We start from the raw sequence: 20,824 nt of genomic DNA on the forward strand, positions 1-20,824 counted from the left end.
ACCCTGACCAAAACAACCATTTTAAGGCACTTTTCTTTTATTTCACTTTTCCCTGATTTGTCCTAGGCCCCCACTTGCCTATCACGTGATTAGCACTCTGTTTTATTCTTTATTCCATTAGGGAGCTTGCAGAACAAAAATATTTTAGGATGAAAAGTCTAAGCATTCTAGTATCAACTTTGCCATGTACTAGCCATGTGATTCTAAGTAAATCATTCATTTCCTCTGAACCTAAGTTTTTTTCATCTAAAAAAAATGAGTGGAGCTATATTAGATAATCACTAAGATTATCTTCTGGTTTTAAGACTCTATAATTTCTTAAAATAAAAAATATATAATCTTTTAACTAACCTCATTGGTCAACTCTAGCCTATGCTTTTGTATTATATATAAAAAATTCAAATAGAAGAAAATAAACCTGAATGATTTCAAGATATAAAAATGCTAATTTTATATTAAAAACCAAAATAAAAGGCTATCATGATTATGTTGCTTTGAAATTGAAATTGAAACAATAAAATTTTATCCAAAACTAGAAGCAAAATAAGAAAGTTAAGGGCAGGTAGTTACTTTCTTAATGCATAATGGTTGTATGTACTTTGAACCTTTAGAATTCAATGAATACAATTCAGTTTTATTTTTAGGCATGGGCTACGGGAAGCGCAGTTGCTTTAAATGTTATCTATAAAAGCCTTAGCTGGCAGATGAGCTTTTTCATTTCGTTTTTCTCTTATCTCTCTAGAAGTGAGGAGATAATTTTTAGAAATAAATAACATTCTAAAACGGGGGAAGAAACACTCAACATTCAATGATCAGATCTTAGGGAATGCTTTGTTCCTATTTCAGCTAAAGGGTATAACACTGATTGAATGGTTTTAAGTTGGGATTTTTGGCGACTGTTCCATTGGACTTCATATTAAAATACCAAAACATGATACTAGTGTTTCCAAATAAAATTGTGCATCTTTCTTTGGCTAGAAGGTGTTTTCTTTCAATGAAATGAAGCAAATGCACCTGTGTAGTTAAAATTCTTTATTTTTGTTGGTCTCTGGAAAGAAAAAAAATGTACGTAGTATTCAATATTTAAATTCCATTCTTGAGGCAGACCGATGTAGCCATACAATTGGCCACAGAATCCAGATTCTGCCATGGAATTTGCCCTGTGGATATCACGGTGTAGCCCCACTCTCATGTGGCCGACACGGAGGTGAGGGGGAGTATTGCATTTGCTTTGCTTTGGCTCTGGCTTAGGAAAATTGCTCAGGCAATTGCTTTTTGTAGCATGTAATGCTGTTAGTTCCTATCACACTGCTAACAGCCTCCCACCCTCAAGTAGACCACAAAGCAGATAGAAGAAAGAAAACTTCTACTAACCATATTGGCTCAGTATCAATAGAAAACAGTAGCTTTTCAATCCTACCTCCTCAGACTCTGTGCAGATTTGGGGGCGCCAGAGTGGAATCACTTACTCTATCATGTACCAGGTATTACCTGGCGTTGTGCAAATATTCTTTTCCTAATATATGTTTTAGAAAGAAATAAAATCTTCAGAAAAGGCCAAAAAAAAAAAAAGGAGAGGGAGGGTCTGAATGCATATTTATGCATATCTTGTAACATTTAGTATGTTAAATGTGTGAATATGTTTTTATGTTTTTATGGATTGATACAAAACAATATTATGCTAGTAGATTCAAGCTAGCAAAATGAGGAGTGGACATCAAAATGTCAGCTTCTTGGCGGCATATGTAGCGCTGAAAATAACCTCTTTTCACTTTTGGAATCATAGTCACTGCATCTAATGGAGGTCAGTGTGTCATGCCTACCCTCCAGGCAAGTGGTGACAGGTGGCCATATAGGCTGAGAACACACATTTTACTTTTTTAAATGGCTTAGAGCTTCCTTCACAAGCAAAGCTTTATTTACTGTAAAGGTGATATTCTTTGGAAGAGATTGAAGAAAATAGTATGAAATTTATTTATTTATTTATTTATTTGAAATGGGGTGCTCAGCCACCCAGGGTGGAGTGCACTGGCGCGATCTCGGCTCACTGCAACCTCCGCCTCCCAGGTTCAAGTAATTCTCCCATCTCAGCCTCCCGAGTAGCTGGGATTACAGACACCTGCCATCATGTCTGGCTAATTTTTGTATTTTTAATAGAGACGGGGTTTCACCATGTTGGCCAGGCTGGTCTTGAACTCCTGAGCTCAGGTGATCCACCCTCCTCGACCTCCCAAAGTGATAGGATTACAGGCATAAGCCACTGTGCCTGGCTGCAATCAATTTATTTTTATATGTAATAAATTAATTTTAAAATATACAATAAAGCAGTATATTCAGTTGAACAGAAATAAATTAATTCACCAGTACTTAATTCACTTATTAAGGGCAAATTGCCCAGAGAAAAGAAATAGAAGTAAGACAGGAAGAAATGCTCAGTGTTCAATGTCATGTCTACTTAGGCAGTTTTCATAAAGGCGACAGAGTAAAGGAGATGTAGGCAATAGAGGCAATAAATGAGGTTTGTTTATTTTTATTGTTACCGCAAGTCTGACAACCCTCATTTAGTTTCTAATGGTTTGTTTTCCTGAACTCAAAAATGAAGTTCAGTCTCCTTGTCTATTAGACTAGCTGTTTTGTTGACAGACTTTTCGTTATGGAGATAATATTTATCTCTCAATACTTTGCAGGGTGGAACCAAAAAGGAGAGTAGAGATATTTCTATTAAATTAGCTGATTAACCTTAGTATAATAAAAAAGAAAACTTGAAGTAGGCTTGACAATTCAGAATGAAGCCAGTGCCCGACCAGGCTCTCAAAACTGTTACTAACAGAAAGTAAAGCATTCCATTTACTTTATTAACTTAAAGTACTCTATTAACTGTCCCATATAGCGTGGAGCAGTATAAATTCCCATCTTTCTAAATGTATATGTTCAAGATTGCCCATTGAAAGGGGGGCCACTGTGATCTGGGAGCTGCTTCTATGCCATACTGAAAACCTCTATTCCATTATTAAATGGCACCACACTGCGCATCTCAAGGATTTGAGTACCTAACAAGTTAACTGGGGGATTCCCTTTTGTTTTAATGTTTTTTTTTTTTTTGGTGATTTCATGATCCAAACCAGTTTTAGCAAATACACACATTTATCATAACTTTAGACTCCTTGAAATTTAATCAAAATAAGTCAGCCACGACCACTATTGCCAACTGAGACCATTGAAAAGGGGCTCAGGAATAGTGTAATTAGTTGCTATTACGTGGCTGCAAGCCTGCAATTTTCCTACTGACTCTGACCCACAGCATTGCTTAAGTAAGTATTTGCACGAAAACTAGTGATAATTGATCCCCTTCTGTGTCAAGTGTCTTCATAACTTTAAAAATTAAAGATGCAGAGTGTCTCAAGTGGTTTGTGTAGGCAATTTGATTCCAATTTTATTATCACAATGGGTCTATAATATGCATGAAGTGTCCTTTCTGATTAGCCATGCCTCAGCAGTTACTTCCTCTATTTCCGTTTTTGCTTCTCTTTCCTTGCTTCTGTTCTGTCCTCTGTTCTGTCTCCTGTCCTATTCCAAGCTTCCTCACATTTTCTGAGAAAATGGAAGAGGCTGCTTGCAGAATTTACCTAGCTATTCAAATTAGCTGCCCAGAATCAGGATGGGCTAAGCCATGATAGCATTCCCTGTTAAACCAGCTGCCTCTGTTACATGCGAAAATGATTTCTTTCTTCAAAGTTTGGGGGGAAAATGTCTAGGTGATCAGGTACAGAAGAAAATTTTGCTGTAAATAGAATATTTTTTCTTAATTCTCTGAGAATCAAATTATAGAGAGTGAGGCAAATAGAAAAAAATAGTTTATTTAACAGAATGTATAGGGACAAAAAATATTCTTAGGACAAATTATAGCACACATGCACAGTACTATTCACGAATATGATTTAAGAAGCAAGTTATTTAGTCACAAGATCATTTTGTTTTATTTTGTTTCCTTCAGATTCTTTTCTATTTCTATTTTTGCTCCGTCTCCTAGTAAAGTCAGTGATATTGTCTTTAATTTTCTTTCTGGATATATATGATTTATTTTATTGGTGACTTGTAAAATGAAACAATAAAAACTCAAATTATGCTTTACTACAGGAACAGTTATGAAAACAATGATAGTATTTAACTTCCGTAACAAATGCATCAGGGTGACATATTTTTAACTACCCTAAGGCCATTGTCTGTGCCTGAATTAGGATCATTGTGTGTTACAAGAGACCTTTCACCCAACAGTAGCTGAGAAATCCTAGCTGGACTAAATTAATACATCAGAAAACTCTGAAGTCTTCAATAGAAAGATTCCAAATTTTGTTACAAAATGCCTAAAAACATATGGGGGTTTCATTTTATTTCACAGGAAAATGTGGCTCACTGAGCTCAAAAAGAAGGCTCTGTGCATGAAATCATGAAAACTACATGGGGCGATAACTTTAATCAAATCCCAAAGCTTAGAATATCCTGAAGATGACCCACCTCCACATATTTCCAAAATTGGGAGAGCTTTTTTTATAGAGTGATTTATTTCTATAGCTATTCATAGAAGGAGTCTGTTCCTTAAGGTGTGTGACAACCTGCATTCATGCTTGAGATCACTGGGACTCATACGTTTATAAAGATCTCTGAAACTTCTGGCTTCTTTTTCTCATTTGTTGCCGTGTGAACCACTCATCCACTCCGGAAGCTCTCCTTCCACGGAAGTCTTTTAAAGCAGCTTATCTTTTGTGGTCATCTGATTGACCACGGTTCAACAAATCTTCAAAATAATTGTTTATAAGATTATAGACTTTGGTTATTATCTTTAAAACTTGTCTTTTCAGGTTAAATATAAATAATCTCCTAAAGTTTAGTCATCTTTTTCTTATTCTAGTTTCTATTCTCATTATTGTAACATGAAATCCAATATGAATTTAATGATTGTTAAATGGTGCCATTTGATTACTTCCTTGCTCTAATGACAAGAAATCAACTTCACAGTGAGTTCTTATCACAGTGGTGGTTTATTGTATGAATTCTGGTGATAAAAACTTGACGTTGGGTATCCAAAATTACTCTTTAAAGTAAAGACTTTTGTTATATATATAGAGAGGGAGCAAAACAAACACCAATTGAATACAATGTTAATGTTGTCACCAAAATATAAAGTGATTTCTCATTTTAACTGCTGATTGAGTAAGAAATATTTGGTATTTAAAATTACAAATGTTTGTGTTGTAGTGTGGGATAATTAGCTTTTTACCTTTAAATTAAGTATGCACTGTAAATTTCCTTATAAATACAGTTGAATTTTATATTAGTCATTGTAAAGTGAATATGAAAATAACTTTATCTTGATTAGAATAACATTTTCTTCTTTATTAACACTAATGAGAACATCAAAGAATGTGATTAAATTAAAATGCATTTTCAAGGTATAGTTGTTTGTGGGCACAGAACAAATCTGTTTTCTTCTAATTTTGAAGCAACGGAGGCCATCTTGTTTCTTCCTACTTGAGACATTCTACAGTGTCTACACGTGACATAAAATTTACCATAAATTTAGCTCACTCACTCAATCTATCTATCTATCCATCTATCTATCTATCCATCCATGTAACTGACCTGTCTCTGCCTCATCTACCTACATAATGAATAAGATCTTATAAGCTTGGATTATAAGTTTATTGCATTAAATATATGGTAGTATTTTAAAGATTCTCACCTAATTGAATCTCTGCTCAGCCACTAAATCAGCAACTAAACAGACACGGATTTTATAGAAAAAAGTTATTTAATTCATTTAAGTTTAATTTTAAAGCTGATAATTCAGTTTGTGAAAAATTTTTAAGTTTGTTTGAAACAACTTAGATATGGGTATCTACTTTTTCAGTGGTACATTTATTAAATCTAAATATATGCTAAGTACTGCTGATGAAAATTTCCTGTCTGAATTGAGATGTTTTGTGAGAAATACATTACAGATTTCAAATATTATAAACATGTGAAATATCTAATTAATATTTTATTTTATATTATTAAATATATTTCAACATATAACAAGAAAATATTTTAGAAAGGTCAGCTTGAATAAAAATGTCATTAAAATCAATTTCACCTGTTTCTCTTTACTTTTTAAAATGTGCTGACTAGAAAGTTTGAACTTACTTATGTGGCTTGCATTGTATTTCTATTTGACAACACTGTTAGAAGAATACCCCAGGAAAAAGGGTAATATAATATGCCATACATATAAAAATAAATTTGAAATGAATTAGGAGAGTTCGGTGTGAAAAATAAGTCATAAACAACTATGATAGGTACTCACTTTATTTTTGAAAGGGTAATAGTTTTATCAGTACTAGGGAAAAGGAATAAATATAATATATTTATAGCTTTGACTATATAAAATTACTGACTTTGTGGGTTTCTATGCGTATATTTTAAGAATCCATCATGAGTAAAATTAAAAAGCAACAGTTCACAATGTTTCCACAGCATCATGAGTAAAATTAAAAAGCGAGAGTTCACAATGTTTCCACAGCAGCTCCTCTTGCCTTCCATGGAGGGGAAAGGCCTTCTACTCAATTCTCTGCAGTGGATAGCATTGGGATCATTCTTCAGAACCTTTATTTCTTCCCTGGACAAGGAGAGGCTCATCCCATTCTTGTGACTGTATCAAATCTGATCTTTCTCTCCTTGGCAGAATACATTGCTTTCTTCATTCCTGTTTTGTAATAAGTTTCAGTTATTGGGAGTGATTTAAGTATGCTTGGGTACTCACATGTACTTTTTAAACTGCATATTTGTGAAATTTTTGTGGTTAGTGGGAATAGGAGCACAGTCTTGTGCCACTAGACAGTCATATGATAGAGATACATTTTGAGAAATGTGTAGTTAGGTGCTTTCATTGTCAGGAGCACATCGTAGAGTGTACTAACACACTCCTAGATGGCAGAGCACATTACATACCTAGAGCATAAGGTGTAGCCTATTACTCCTAGGGTACAAATCTGTACAGCATGTTACTGTTTTTAATAGTGTAAGGAGATAGTACCACACCGGTATTTCTGTATCTAAATATAGAAAAGATACAGTAAAAATACAGAATTATAATTTTTTGGAACCACAGTTATATATGCAGTCCATTGTTGCCTAAAATGTTATGCAGCACGTGGCTATATATGAATTGTCATTTTTCAGCCACACACATGATATGGTGCAAGGGGTAATGGTAAGTTTTAATGGATAGAAGTAGGTATTCCTATTTTGGCTTTCAGAAGCTAAATTTTTTATTGCTAGGTTTTTTATTTTTTCCGGCAAAAGTTGAATTAGTATATTAATGCCATCTGCCTCCTGTGACTTTAATTTAATTTTTAATTCAGTAGGCATAAACTCATGATATAATGCATTGGGAAATATGCCTACTCACCTATGTTGTGTTCTTGTCAGGTATGTTTGATCTGAATCTAATGTTGAAAAAACATCAGATATATCTGGAAAGCAGGATGGTGTATAGGCTGATTAACCTGGACCCTTAGAGGAGTCAGTATCAAGAAAGACCTAGGAGAAGGTGTAACTCTTATACACTAAGAGAACTAAAGATTCAAATGCTATACATAATTGAATCTTGAATCTTGAAAAAACATTTTGAGGATGATTGGGAAAATTTGTATATGAACTGTGTATTAAATAATATTATGATTGTTAATATTCTTAGGTGTGGTAATGATGTGGTTTCATTGGAAATAATATTTTCCTTCTTGGGTGATGCATGCTGAAGTATTTAGGAGTGACGTATACTTTTAGAAGTACATTCACGCCTACTTTTGGAAGGTTTGACAAAAGGTGAGTATGTGTGTGTGTGTGTATGTGTGTGTGTGCATGCTTACATATGTAGATAGGCAATAGGTATTGCAGAGCTGTTAACAAATCATATAGGTTTTTCTGTACTGCCCTTTCAGACTTTCAGTGTTTCTAATATTTTTCAAAATAAAAAAACATATGCATAGGTATTTTTATGTATATGTGGCATGGGGATGAGAAGTGTGATTAATTAATAATGCAAAACCCCAACATATAAGTGACAAATACTTGCAACATACATGGAAAATGGTTAATCAAACCAGTTTGTTAGAAAATCTTAAGAGCAATAAGAAAAAGATAATTTCCTTAATAGAAGAATAGCCAAATAACATGAGTATGTTATCAAGAAAGAATAAAGACAAATTAACTAAATAAAGATATTAAAATATTTAACACTGATAATCACAGGCAGGAACTTATATACAATGCCAAGGTAGAAATTTTGCGTTTTCTTTAGTACAATATTTTACAATTATAAATAGTATTACAGTCTAGGGAAACAGACTATCTCTTAAACTACTGATAAAAGTACAATACCTTACAAATGTTATTTGTAAATTTGTAACGAGTAACATATATATATATATATATAAATTTGTATTAACATATCCTAAGAAAACCTAAAATATCAGCAAAATTGTACCAACAAAGTTTTTTTTTTTGAGATGGAGTCTCACTCTGTTGCCAGGCTGGAGTGAAAAGCCATGACCTCTGCTCACTGTAACCTCCGCATCCTGGGTTCAAGCGATACTCCTGCCTCAGCCTCCCGAGTAGCTGGGACTACAGGCGTGCCCCAACACGCCCAGCTAATTTTAGTAATTTTAGTAGAGACAGGGTTTCACCATGTTGGCCAGGCTGCTCTCGATCTCCTGACCTCATGATCCACCTGCCTTTGCCTCCCAAAGTGCTAGGGTTACAGGCATGAGCCACAGCACCTAGCCCAACAAAGATTTTTTAACAGGATTTTTAAAAAGGCAGAACATTATAGATTCCAGGGTATGTTTCCTCGTATTTAGAGTATACAATTTTTAAAATGTCCACATCTCGGTGGGGTGGTGTTGCAAGTACTAAATAATGACAGAATGACTGCAAAATTAATAGGATTAAATGAGATGATGAATGCACAGTGGACAGTACAGTATGTTAATCAAATCGAAATGACTAACATAGACTCCAGTGGGGATTAGGACTGTACGGTATGTTAGTTAAATAGGAAAGACGAGCATAGAGTCTAATGTGGATTAGGTAAATAAATTATATGCTATTCAACAGAAAACTATGAATTTATTAAAAGCTATGTGCTCAAAGATTTCTAACTGGTATTTTAAAATAAAATGTCAGGTTACCAAAAACTTTAGTATGACAGTAACGTAAAAAAAAACCACACACACACACACACACAAATATTTAAATTTACATTCATGTAAGAGCATAAAAAGCCACATAGCAAAACAGTAATAGCAGTTCTTCAGAGGGTGGAATCATAAACAATGTTAATGTTCTTTTTTCTTTTTCTCCCTAAATTCCTCACGAGTATTTCATTTATTGACTTAAAACCCCCAAACTCAAATCAAAAATAACCAAACTTTTGCAAGTAACGACATTATTCTCTGAAAATAGAATATGATTTTTATTTCCCAATGCAGAGTATTAAGAGAAAATTTATAATGAAGATAAATTCAAGGCACTGATATAGCAGGACTTTAGAATTATTTGAGGGTGTCTTCCTATTCAGAAGAAGCAGTCTGCAGGGTTAAAACAATGAGGATGGTATCACATTATAGAAATAGACTGGTGTAGCGGAATCAGATAGGCTTGGGTAGAAACTGATTTTGATATTCTTCATGGTATGAATTAAGTTTTTAATCTTTTGAAATTTCCACTTTCCCACCCATTTTTATACTGAGAATAATAACACCTAAATAAGGGTACTATGATTGTTAAATGAAGCTATAAGAGTGGGGAGGGGGCAGGAAAGAGAGAGAAGCCACTATCTGCTGTGCCAAACTTTAAATTATTCAGTTTACATACATGATCTCATTTAATCCTCACATACCAATGAGGTGTTCTGGGTATAATTCCTTGCAAAGTCCATCTGACTTCAAGAACCACATTGGTGCACAGAGCCTCCTTTACAAGCCCTAAAGCCAGATTCTGGAGGTGTAATGTTTTCTTTGTCCCTGCAACCTGAAGAGAATCATTTTGGCAGTGTGACCTCTGAGAGTATAACATTTCTCCATTAGACCTTAAGTTCTATTGAGATGTCCTAAAGTGAATCTTTGTCAAAATTCAGAAACAAAGAAGCCAAAGTTAGCCTATTTGTTCTCTAGAAGGCTTAAATGAAAAAGGGTGGGCCAGGTGCGGTGGCTCACACGGGAGGCCGAGGCAGGAGGATGACTTGAGGTCAGGAGATCGAGACCATCCTGGCAAACATGGTGAAACCCCATCTCTACTAAAAATAGAAAAATTAGCCTGGTGTGGTGGCGCGTGCCTGTAGTCCTAGCTACTCAGGAGGCTGAGGCAGGAGAAACGCTTGAACCCGGGAGATGGAGAGGTTGCAGTGAGCTGAGATCAGCCACTGCTCTCCAGCCTGAGCGACAGAGCGAGACTCCCTATTAAAAAAAAAAAAAAAGAAAAGGAAAAGGGTGATAGAAGTTTCAGTCAGCCAGAGGAATAGAAATCAAGGGGATTCACAAAAATGCCACTTGCCTTTGCTTTTTGTTTATAGCTTTTGCATCTTTCTACAGAGTCAGGATGTTCCCTACAGATTCATAGGCCTGAGTTTAGCACATAGCTGAGATAAGGAGACCCAATAGCATTTTGAACCTTCAGATAAACAGATCAGATGACATTAAAATTAAGAGGCACTGAGAGATCAGTAATGCATTGTTATAGCTTTGAGGCTGAATGGAAATTATTCTACTTCTACAAAGTCTTCGCTCCTGAAACACTTGCTATACCACACCATGGAATCATAGACATTTATCACCCTTAATACATTCACTCATTGTCAGAAGCTTCTGAGCATAGATGGAATGATGCTCAGATCAAGACAACATATCTATAAATCCTACCTCATTAATTTACTTTCTTTTCAAGAAATATTCCTGAAATTCAAGCTGCTTGACCAAAGGGCTGAGATTTTATCATTTGAAATAAAAGCACCTTTATGTCTATTTGTTTAGTTTTCAAATTAGATAGTATTTCTTTTTCTTTTAATTGCACGTGCTAACAATTTTTAGTGGATAGGCTCATATGCAATATTATGGCATGAAAATAATTTAGAGCACTATGAGTGTCTCTCTGAATTATCCCCAGTTCACTGCATTATTAAATATTATATATATTATTCAATATGTTTTATCAAATAAATATTTTTCTTGCAAATGAGATCAAAACTACTTAGCATTATATAAGATTACTAGACACTGATGAGATAACATGAATTTTTTTTTTTTTACTAAAATGTCCTGCTTTTAGTTTATGTACTGCGTTGATAGACACACAGGGGAAAATGTGATGAGAGAAAAATGGGAAAGCAATTTAGTTTATTTACACAATATCCACATTTGTTAGTATTTAATGTTTATTATTTATTCATCCTTTTTTTACTGCCTCTGTGCCTTGAGATAAAGATTTGAGCATGTGCTTTCCTCATGTTTATCTGGATCCAACAGAAGGTCGCCTGGGAGCTGGAAGGGCAGGCATTTTAAAACCCAAATATTTAATTACCTCTCCTGGCCTGGTTGAGGAGGCATCCCGTAGTTTACAGGGACAAGGGTGCTTGTGTTTGGGCTGGTGGTTCAGTGTGTCTGAGAATGAATGTTTGACACTCCCTTCATGGATTGTGAAGCAGGCTGAGAACTAATCAGTTTTCTGTAACCTACTGTTTTGTAGCTTTATTATTTTCAAAGATGGTGAGTTCCCAGGTTGGACCCACTAAGAACCAACTATGAGTATGACAGGCAATCTAAACAAGGTGGCCCACATTGTTTAGTAAGACCTGATTGCTCATTTTGTTTTATATTGATTGCAAATTTGCTTCTATTTACTGTCAACTGTAGGTCCTGGTTCTTCTTCCTGAAGCAATATAAATCAGCTCTTTCTTTTTTCTACACTGTAACTCTCCTGCCTATTTGATATTTTCTATGATCCATAGAGGTTAATGTTAGACTATGTGATATTTTGACTTGAATTGCCTGTGACAATTCTGTATGTACATATATGTATTAGAATATACACCATAAAATCATTTCTGGTAGAGCAAGATCTAGCTAGTTAACTGTACTTGGGACCTAAAAGAAATCTGCTTTGAAAAATATTTTAAAATGTATATTTAATCACAGCATCTTTATGATACTGTATATGATTTGAATAATGGTAAAAATGTGATTATGTATGAACATTATGAGGGATTGGGACTGTAGTAAATTTTATAGTTGTACATATAAGAAAATCCATTGAACAAACTCAATAATAAAAGGTATCTTTAGGGTATTAGATTCCTTATGGAATCAGAATTTATTGGTAATTTCATTGGAATGTTTGAGAGGGTATATGTCACTGAGGTGGGGAGAGGTATTTTGATGAAAGCCAGTGGAATACTCATAAAAGTTTTCTTTTTTTAAAAAAAGAAAAAGATCGTGGTGCAGTGAACATATTGCATGCCTGTCGGCATCTTATTCTAAAGCACTCTCCACACAAGAGTAATTTTAATAATTAGGACTGTCTTTATGCTACTGCTGACAACTTCCAAATGTCTACAGGGAACTGAATGTCAGTGTGTGTGTGTGCGCGCGCGGGCGTGTGTTCTCTCTTGTGGGTGTGACTTTCTCTATTCTTCAGCAGCATTTAGCTTGGCATAAAATCGTATTTTACTACTTACAATTAGCCTTAGCCATTGACAGGAGGTAAGGGGAAAGAAAAGTAAAACCATTTTATTAAAAAAATTTTATTTTTATTTATACATTTAGTTTTTTCTTTCCAACTTTTATTTTTGGTTCAGAGGGTACATGTGCAGGTTTGTCATATAGATAAATTGCATGTTGTGGGTTTTGGTGTATAGATTATTTCATCATCCAGTTAATGAACATATTTACCTGATAGGTCAAGGGTCCCCAACACCTAGGCCACTGTCTGGTACTGGTCTGTGGCCCGTTAGGAACTGGGCCACACAGCAGGAGGTGAGCCACAGGCAAGAGAGCCACCTGTATTTACAGTTTTTCACAGCAGGAGGTGAGCCACAGGCAAGAGAGCCACCTGTATTTACAGTTTTTCACATCATGGCTCACGTTACCACCTGAGCTCTGCCTGCTGTCAGATCAGCAGTGGCTTTAGATTCTACTAGCAGTGCCAACCCTATTGTGAACTGCGCATGTAGGGGATCTAGGTTGTGTGGTTCTTTATGAGAATCTAATACCTGATGATCTGTCACTGTCTTCCATCACCCCCAGATGGGACTGTCTAGTTTCAGGAAAACAAGCTCAGGGCTCCCATGAGTCTACAATAAGGTGAGTTGTATAATTATTTCATTATATATTACAATGTAATAATAATAGACATAAAGTGCACAATAAATGTAATGTGCTTGAATCGTCCTGAAACTATTCTCCCACCCCCCGGTCTGCGGAAAAATTGTCTTCTACAAAACTTGTCCCTGGTGCCAAAAGGGCACCTTTGTTCCCTTTTTTGTGTCCATGTGTACTCAATGTTTAGCTCCCACTTATGAGAACATGCAATATTTGATTTTCTGTTCCTGCATTAATTTACTCAGGAGTATGGCCTCCAGCTCCATTCATGCTGCTGCAAAGGACATGATTTCATTATTTTTTATGGATGTGTAGTATTCCATGGTATATTTGTACCATATTTTCTTTATCCAGTTCACCATTGATGGGCATCTAGGTTAATTCCTTTGCTATTGTGAATCATGCTGTGATGAACATACACATGAATGTTTCTTTACGGCAGAATGGTTTATATTTCTTTGGGTATATACTCAGTAATGGGATTGCTGGGTTGAATGGTAGTTCTGTTTCAAGTTCTTTGAGAAAAGGAAGTAAAATTTTAAGAGTAATGTTATTTGAGATTAGGCATTTTGTTCATTATTATTGTCACTTTCTGCTTTGAAATTTGTTCTCTTGAATACGAAGACTTAATGACAAAGAGAATCCCAATTATAAATTTATAAATCCCAATTATAAAACAAACATTATAAAAAACCGTTTGCTTTAAGTGTCAAGCCAGTCCTTTGAAAGTCTTGTTTGATATTTCCTTTAGAGAAGGATATTCTTAGATCCAGAAGGCTCTAAGGGAGTTACGAAGAATCAGCTAAGAGGAAAAAAACCAATACATTCACACTCCTATTCCCACCACACAGAATCACCTGGGAAGATATTGCAACAAAATTATAATGTCCAGGCCCCTACCAGAGAAATTATGATTTTATTGGTCTGAGATAGGGCTTGGATATTGGTATTTTTCAATATCTCTCCAGGTGATTCCAGTGTGTAGCTAAGGATCGGAATAGCTGGTCTACTCTAGAACAGCATCAATATAAAACTTATACTTGGCAGGCTTAGCACTTGAATTAGGAACTATCATAGAGGTATGTCTCACTGTTTCTAACTAGTTGTGGTGCTCTGTCAGTTCCAAGAAAAATATTATTTTTGGCTACTAAATGGTTAGCTTAATACTATACCCATTTATCTTGCATCTGGCTAGTACTTGCCAGTAAGACTGAATGGCAAATCTGTCTTCCCTATGTTAGTACTTTGTTGTCATGTGAAATGAGATTAATATCCCATCTTTGCACAAAAGTTAAAGCACGGGGGATCTCTTGAGAAAGACTTTTTAAATGAGATTTATAAAATCTTATGTGTTTTCTGATTATAATATGTATAATAAACTCTATTTTTGTTTATTATAAAATAAATTAAGATTAACATTTATATGATTCTACAACATAAAAATGTTTAATTGGCAGTAGATTCATTCATGAGGAAGACAAGATAATTTAGAAGGTGAGTAAAATGTAAATTCTGGAAAAGCAAGATCAATCAATATTCAAATTATATTCAGGGCTCAGACTAAGGGTTATGTCTTTGGGAATGTATGTTATTTGGTTTGTGACATATAAGTATATGACAGCTAGGAAAAAAGAATTAAGAAGAATGCAATATGACTTTGCAGAGGCCAATGAATCATGCTGGTTTGGTCCAGTCAGAAATGATATTGGGTTCATTTACATAGGATCTAACTCATGTAATGGGAGAAACTATAACAGTCTGAGATATAGATTGAAATATTTAATAAAATTATTATTTAAATTTCCAAATTTAAACACTAAGAGATACATTTACAGAGAATATATGCAGGGGGAATTCATGCAGGATATATTTAGAACCTATCTCATTATCATGTGCTTTCTTCCTCCTCCCGTCTCCGAAGAGAGATGTCTTAGCTTCTTGTTTCCACCTTCTTTTCTAGCGTTAGATCCACCAGGTTTGCATAACATTCTTTAAAAAACCCTTCCAAACTTTATTTCTCTATAACTTATATTGATAATCATTGAGAGAAGGCACTTTTATGATTTATGATTATTATTTATTATGTCCATGTCTTGGCTTCTTCATATATTGAAGATATGTATCTATGTAGGAGACCTCTCTACTAAGGCCGTCTAGTTCCCCCATAACTCCACAAGGCAGGACTGCCTCCCATATGCAGCAACCATTATCTTGCTACAATTAAGGTTTCCTATTAGTTTGTATGATTTTCTTTTATATTTATAGTAATTTATTTATTTGAGATGGAGTCTCACTCTGTTGCCCAGGCTAGAGGGCAGTGGCACGGTCTCAGCTCACTGCAACCTCCACCTTCCGGGTTCAAGCAATTCTCCTACCTCAGCCTCCTGAGTAGTTGCGATTACAGGTGCATGCCACCACGCCTGGCTAACTTTTTGTATTTTTTGTGGAGATGGGGTTTTACTGTGTTGGCCAGTCTGGTCTCGAACTCCTGACCTCAGATGATCCACCCACCTCGGCCTCCCAAAGTGCTGGGATTACAGGCATGAGCCACTGTGCCTGGCCTTGTAGTATTTTTAAATTATTTTTATTTTACATAAGGACAGCATTTCCCTCCTTTTACCAAGAAACAACTCCACCAACACAGCACAGCTCCCAAAAGCCATCTGGATTTGCTCTTAGCAGTGTTGTAAGCTTATCCATAACGATGACTTTTAGCAGAAACTATTCTAGAAACAATTTTCTTCAAAGGGTCTACACGCTTTTGGAATAAATGTTCATATTTTTCCCACAGCATTTTGAATATAAATTTAATAACACAGCTACACTATGAATCTATGTGCTATTTAACTTGTCAAATTAGCAAAATATTGTCCGTCTTTTGCTACATCTGACAGTCCGTGTGTTTCTGTGGATCTCTCTGTCTCATTCTGATCTATGTTCCTTTTAAAATGAAAACATTGGCAAAAAACTTTTATTAGACTTTGTTTTGTAAGTAACTTTGTAATGATGTGTATCCATTTGTAAGTAAATTCTAAAACAAATAATAAAATAATGCATTTAAAATCCCATCTATTCCTTAACTTCTAGGATGGAAATGTAATATATTTGATTTGGGTTTAAATATTAGAACTGTTTGATGAGTTTAAACAGCAAACTTCATGAGGATAGAGGGGATACCATCTGTGTGACTTACTGCTTATTATCTGGTGCCTATCACAGGGCCTGGTACATAGTGAATACTCAGTAAGTATTTGTTAGATATATTCAGACATTTAAAAAGTGATTTGCTCTTTGAGCTTTAAGATACCACCCACAGAAAAATTTTAGAATTTGAGTAATAATCTCAAGTCTAACACTTGTGGTCCAAAACAATTATGAGTTATATCTCAGCTTTCTATTGTAGGGTCTTAATATAGTTTACTACAAAAATGACATTGAATAAGAGGAGGCACATGTAACTAAGCTTTTAAAAGCCTTTCTGATGGCATAGTTTCATTGTCAATTTGAAAATTTCTCAAATAAATGGGTTTCTTTTCATTCTCCTAATAGAAACACAAAGTGTTTGAGTAAATTATTAGAAGCCCTAGTGAGCAGAAGTTCTCTGTTTTACCTCCTCGTTTCCTTTTTATAGAATGAATCCTACTCCCTTTAAAAATATTTACTTTTTTCTTATTATGTCTTCATCTTTAATCTTATTTTCTCAGTTGTTTTCTCTAAAAACAGAAATGTGATTTCACATTACTGTGTACAGTTTTAGTATATTTAGTTTTTTTGTAATTGAGATTATTGCTTTCTGAAAAAATGAATTTTGAAGAAGACAACATAACTTTTGAGATAACCTATTTAAATTCTCATCCTCCTGATCCTTGAAGAAGCCTGGTGAGAATCTGTGATGTTGTCCAGCATGGAATACTTGAGAGGTGCTCAACTTACTGTGTCACAGTGTTTGAGGTTTTCTTAGATGTTATGTCCAGATTTCTATTCTTCTGACATCAGTTGAGCAATCCTAAGAGAACTGTTGGTAAATTTGTGGTAGATTGATGAACATCTTCATTTATCATTTTTTTCATTCATTGTCCCTATGTAGCAGATAATGTAATATTCACAGGAAATATAAGCATAAAAACATGATTGATGTTTGTACAGATAGAATAGAGAAATTGATCCTCTATATTAAGGAGCAGAAGAAAAGGAGACTGCTGGGTACACTTTTTTTTCTCCCTCCTGTTTTTCTAGTCTTTTAGAAGTTGTGATAAAGGAAGCGTCAATATTACAAGGAGTTAGAAGTCTCCTCTGTCTCAATGCACAGACTTTGGAAGCTATGGAACAGATCAGGGAGCTATGTCTGGGAGAGAGGAGTAGATGAAATGGACTCCAGAAGCAGAACAGGTCCTTGTAGCATGAAAAAAGCCCATTTCACAGATGAGGAATTTGAGGCACTAATATGTGAAGAAAACCCGATCAAGTTTCCATGCCTAGGGAGCTGACCACGAGTCTGATCCTTCAGTCCCCACTCTTACCTTGCACTCGTTTCCTCTCCTCCAAAGAAAATGATGTTTCAAGTGCCGATTTAAAAAAGGAGGCAGTTTAGATAGAAGGTGGATTTTGTTCTTCCAGAATGTAGAAGAGTAGCATCACAATTAATTTCCTACTGGGATATTTCAAGTGAGTTTTAACCTGACCAGCATCTTGGTGAAGTAATCCCAGGAAAAGGGATTGCATACAATGTTTCCAGCAAAAAATGAGCAAACTTAAAAATCACATACTAGAAATCTCTAAAACCCTGTTGTCTACTTAATATAGGAGATATTTAAAAATTAGGCTACACAAACCTGGCTCCTGTCACCATCTTGATGGTTCTTCTCTCCATATTTCAACTCGGATATACTTGCCCAACTCTTCCTTTAAATTATTTCTCATCTGATATTCAGGGAATCTCAACTCTTACTTGTACCTACTTCTAAACTCAGTTCCAGGCCTAATTTTTCCTATAAAATAAACTTCATGCTTAGTTGAATAAACATCTGTCTGCTAATTGAACTCACAATCTTTGTAGAAGAGTTGTGCTCTGAAAAAATATTTTTCTCATGTTAAATTGACATGGCATTAGTTGGCCTATGTATTCATGTGATACATTCTATAGAAACAACTCTAGTTACCTTTTTGCCTGTTATTGATGAGCTTGAGTTAAGATCTGCTGTAGAAGGAAGCTAGTTTCAAGGTCCGGTATAATGTGACGTTGTACAAACAATATTTTATTCTTTATGAAGGTGTCTGAGGGCAACTCAAAAGAGATTTGGTATTTGGGAGAAACAGTTTTAAATAAGTACTAAAAATTTATAATTTTATCTAGTGATAAATGCTTTAAAAACATAAAAAGAAAAGCAATCATTTCCTTAACACAATTACTGCAAACTGTGCAAGCCTCTGTCATCAGCTTTTACATGGAAAGATTTCTAAGTCTGTAAGAAGCCACCCATCAAGTGCTGATATCTATAATTCAGCTCTTGTTAGTGAAGTAAGGTAAATTCAGGAACAAACAATTTCAGAAGATGGCTTGCAACATTTGGTCTGTGAAAAAGTAATGTCTGCCCGTTTACCAGTTATGCCTTTATAAATTATTTCCCGTAGCAACTTTTAACAAAGCTTTTTTTTCTTTTGAATGTGAAAATCTTGTGACATAAACCTAAGTGTAATTACATAATATTTTAAGAAACAAGTTATTAATGGATAATTGAATAATATTGACAGCCTGAGGAATGAATCTAAAGAGGTTGACAGAACTGCAGATTTTGGTTTCAAACTCATGTTTGTTTAATTTCTTTTTGGAATAAATCTAGAATTACAAACACAAACTTATGAAAATTTGTATATGAGTCACATCATTAACATATCATTTTAGAAATGTTACTCTAGTTTTTTCTAAAATTATTCTTCTAAATAATCTTAACTATTATGTAATTAATTCAGAAAAATTGTATATAACACAATCATAATCAGAAAAATCACATTTTCTAGAGAAGAGCAACAACTATATTACAATATAAATAATAAGGTTGACTTATATTTGAAAATATTTTGTAAATGTTGTTTAAATAAATTGTAGTTAGCTCTCTGTGACATTTAGTATTCTGGATAATCCATGCTTCTCTTTCTTGCATCAGCATGCTTTAAAAGCAAACCAAATTGTATTTTGCCTTTTCAAAAGTTAAGACTTTTGCTAACCTACATAAGAGTAATAAAAATAAATATCTGTTTTAGTTAACATGTTATACTTTAATCCTTTAAATTCTATTTTTAAATATTTATATCTCTACTATCATAGCTTAAGTATAAATTGAGATGGACTTTATTTGGTGAATTCTGTTTTCTTGTCAATTGTATAACTAATATACAAACTCGACTGAAGAAAAGATCTTTGCTCTGCAATAATTCTAACTGTGTTAAATAGTGTAAATGCCCAGACATAATGAATGTTCTTTACTTTCTATAAAATGGTAGTAATACTAGTGGTAGTAGTGGGAGCAGTATTAGTGGTAGCAAGTAATAAGCATTGGTATAACTTTTAGTTATACAAAAATATTGACATATTTTGACATATTCCTTATGTCATTTATGAAGAGTGTGCTTTTCCACCAGGATTATTTGGTAGAACTCCAAACGAGTTTTCTGACCTTCATATTTACATTCTTTGTATTATGCTAGATGTTGTTGGCGGTAGTAGGCAAGGTTTAATAGTCTTGATTTTACCCAATGAAGAAGCTGAAATCATGGGAAGTCAGTGAGGCATTCACTAAAATTCATTTATTCTACATACGTAATTTGTGGCAATTTGCTAGTTGCTGCAAAGGAACAAGAATATATCAGCTACAGTTTCATGGTAAGCATTCTAAATATTTTCACATAACAAATGCCCATTTTAAGTAAAAATAGTCTTTTCCACAAAAATTAAAAAACCCAAAGGAATTTATAAAACATTGTTTTTGATATTCATGCAAAATTATGAAACCATGAATATTTAAAATCTTGTTTTTGCTTTTTTGATATAAGGTTACTGGAGTATTCGTTAGACATTGTAATCTATTAAATATTGCCTTAATGCCAAGAGTTAAAAGTGACATTCTAATGGTCCATGGCAAGTGTCTGTTTAGATATAAGGAAGAATGAATACTCCATAGCTTTTGGAGTTAATATGTGATCCAAGAACTAGCGATCAATAGCAAGTAGGTGCTAGATAAAAATGCAGACTTTCAGGTCCTTCTCCAGCCTTACTGAATCAGAATCTGTATTTTAACAAAGTAATTCCTATGCTAATAATGCACTAGCCCTGTTATGGTTTGGCTCTGTGTTCGCACCCAAATCTCACCCTGAATTGTAGTTCCCATAATCCCCACATATTGTAGGAGGGACCCAGT

At 34.5% G+C, this 20,824-nt stretch overlaps 1 protein-coding gene across 2 annotated transcripts in view; it reads left to right on the forward strand.

Moving 5' to 3' along the window:
• CSNK2A2IP (casein kinase 2 subunit alpha' interacting protein) overlaps window positions 1-20,824 on the forward strand; it is a 128,353-nt gene that overhangs the window by 67,158 nt on the left and 40,371 nt on the right. Inside the window, exons 1-2 of one of the 2 annotated variants that reach the window (XM_055381733.2) lie at window positions 7,748-7,863; window positions 13,335-13,391. The exons of the other annotated variant lie outside the window; for it this stretch is intronic. The gene's annotated coding sequence lies outside the window, so the exon portion shown is untranslated. Of the gene's footprint in view, window positions 1-7,747; window positions 7,864-13,334; window positions 13,392-20,824 lie in introns of those variants that run through there. 2 annotated transcript variants of the gene reach the window in all.

The sequence above is a fragment of the Gorilla gorilla genome, chromosome 2, assembly GCF_029281585.2.
Source record: "Gorilla gorilla gorilla isolate KB3781 chromosome 2, NHGRI_mGorGor1-v2.1_pri, whole genome shotgun sequence".
Lineage (NCBI taxonomy): Eukaryota > Metazoa > Chordata > Mammalia > Primates > Hominidae > Gorilla > Gorilla gorilla.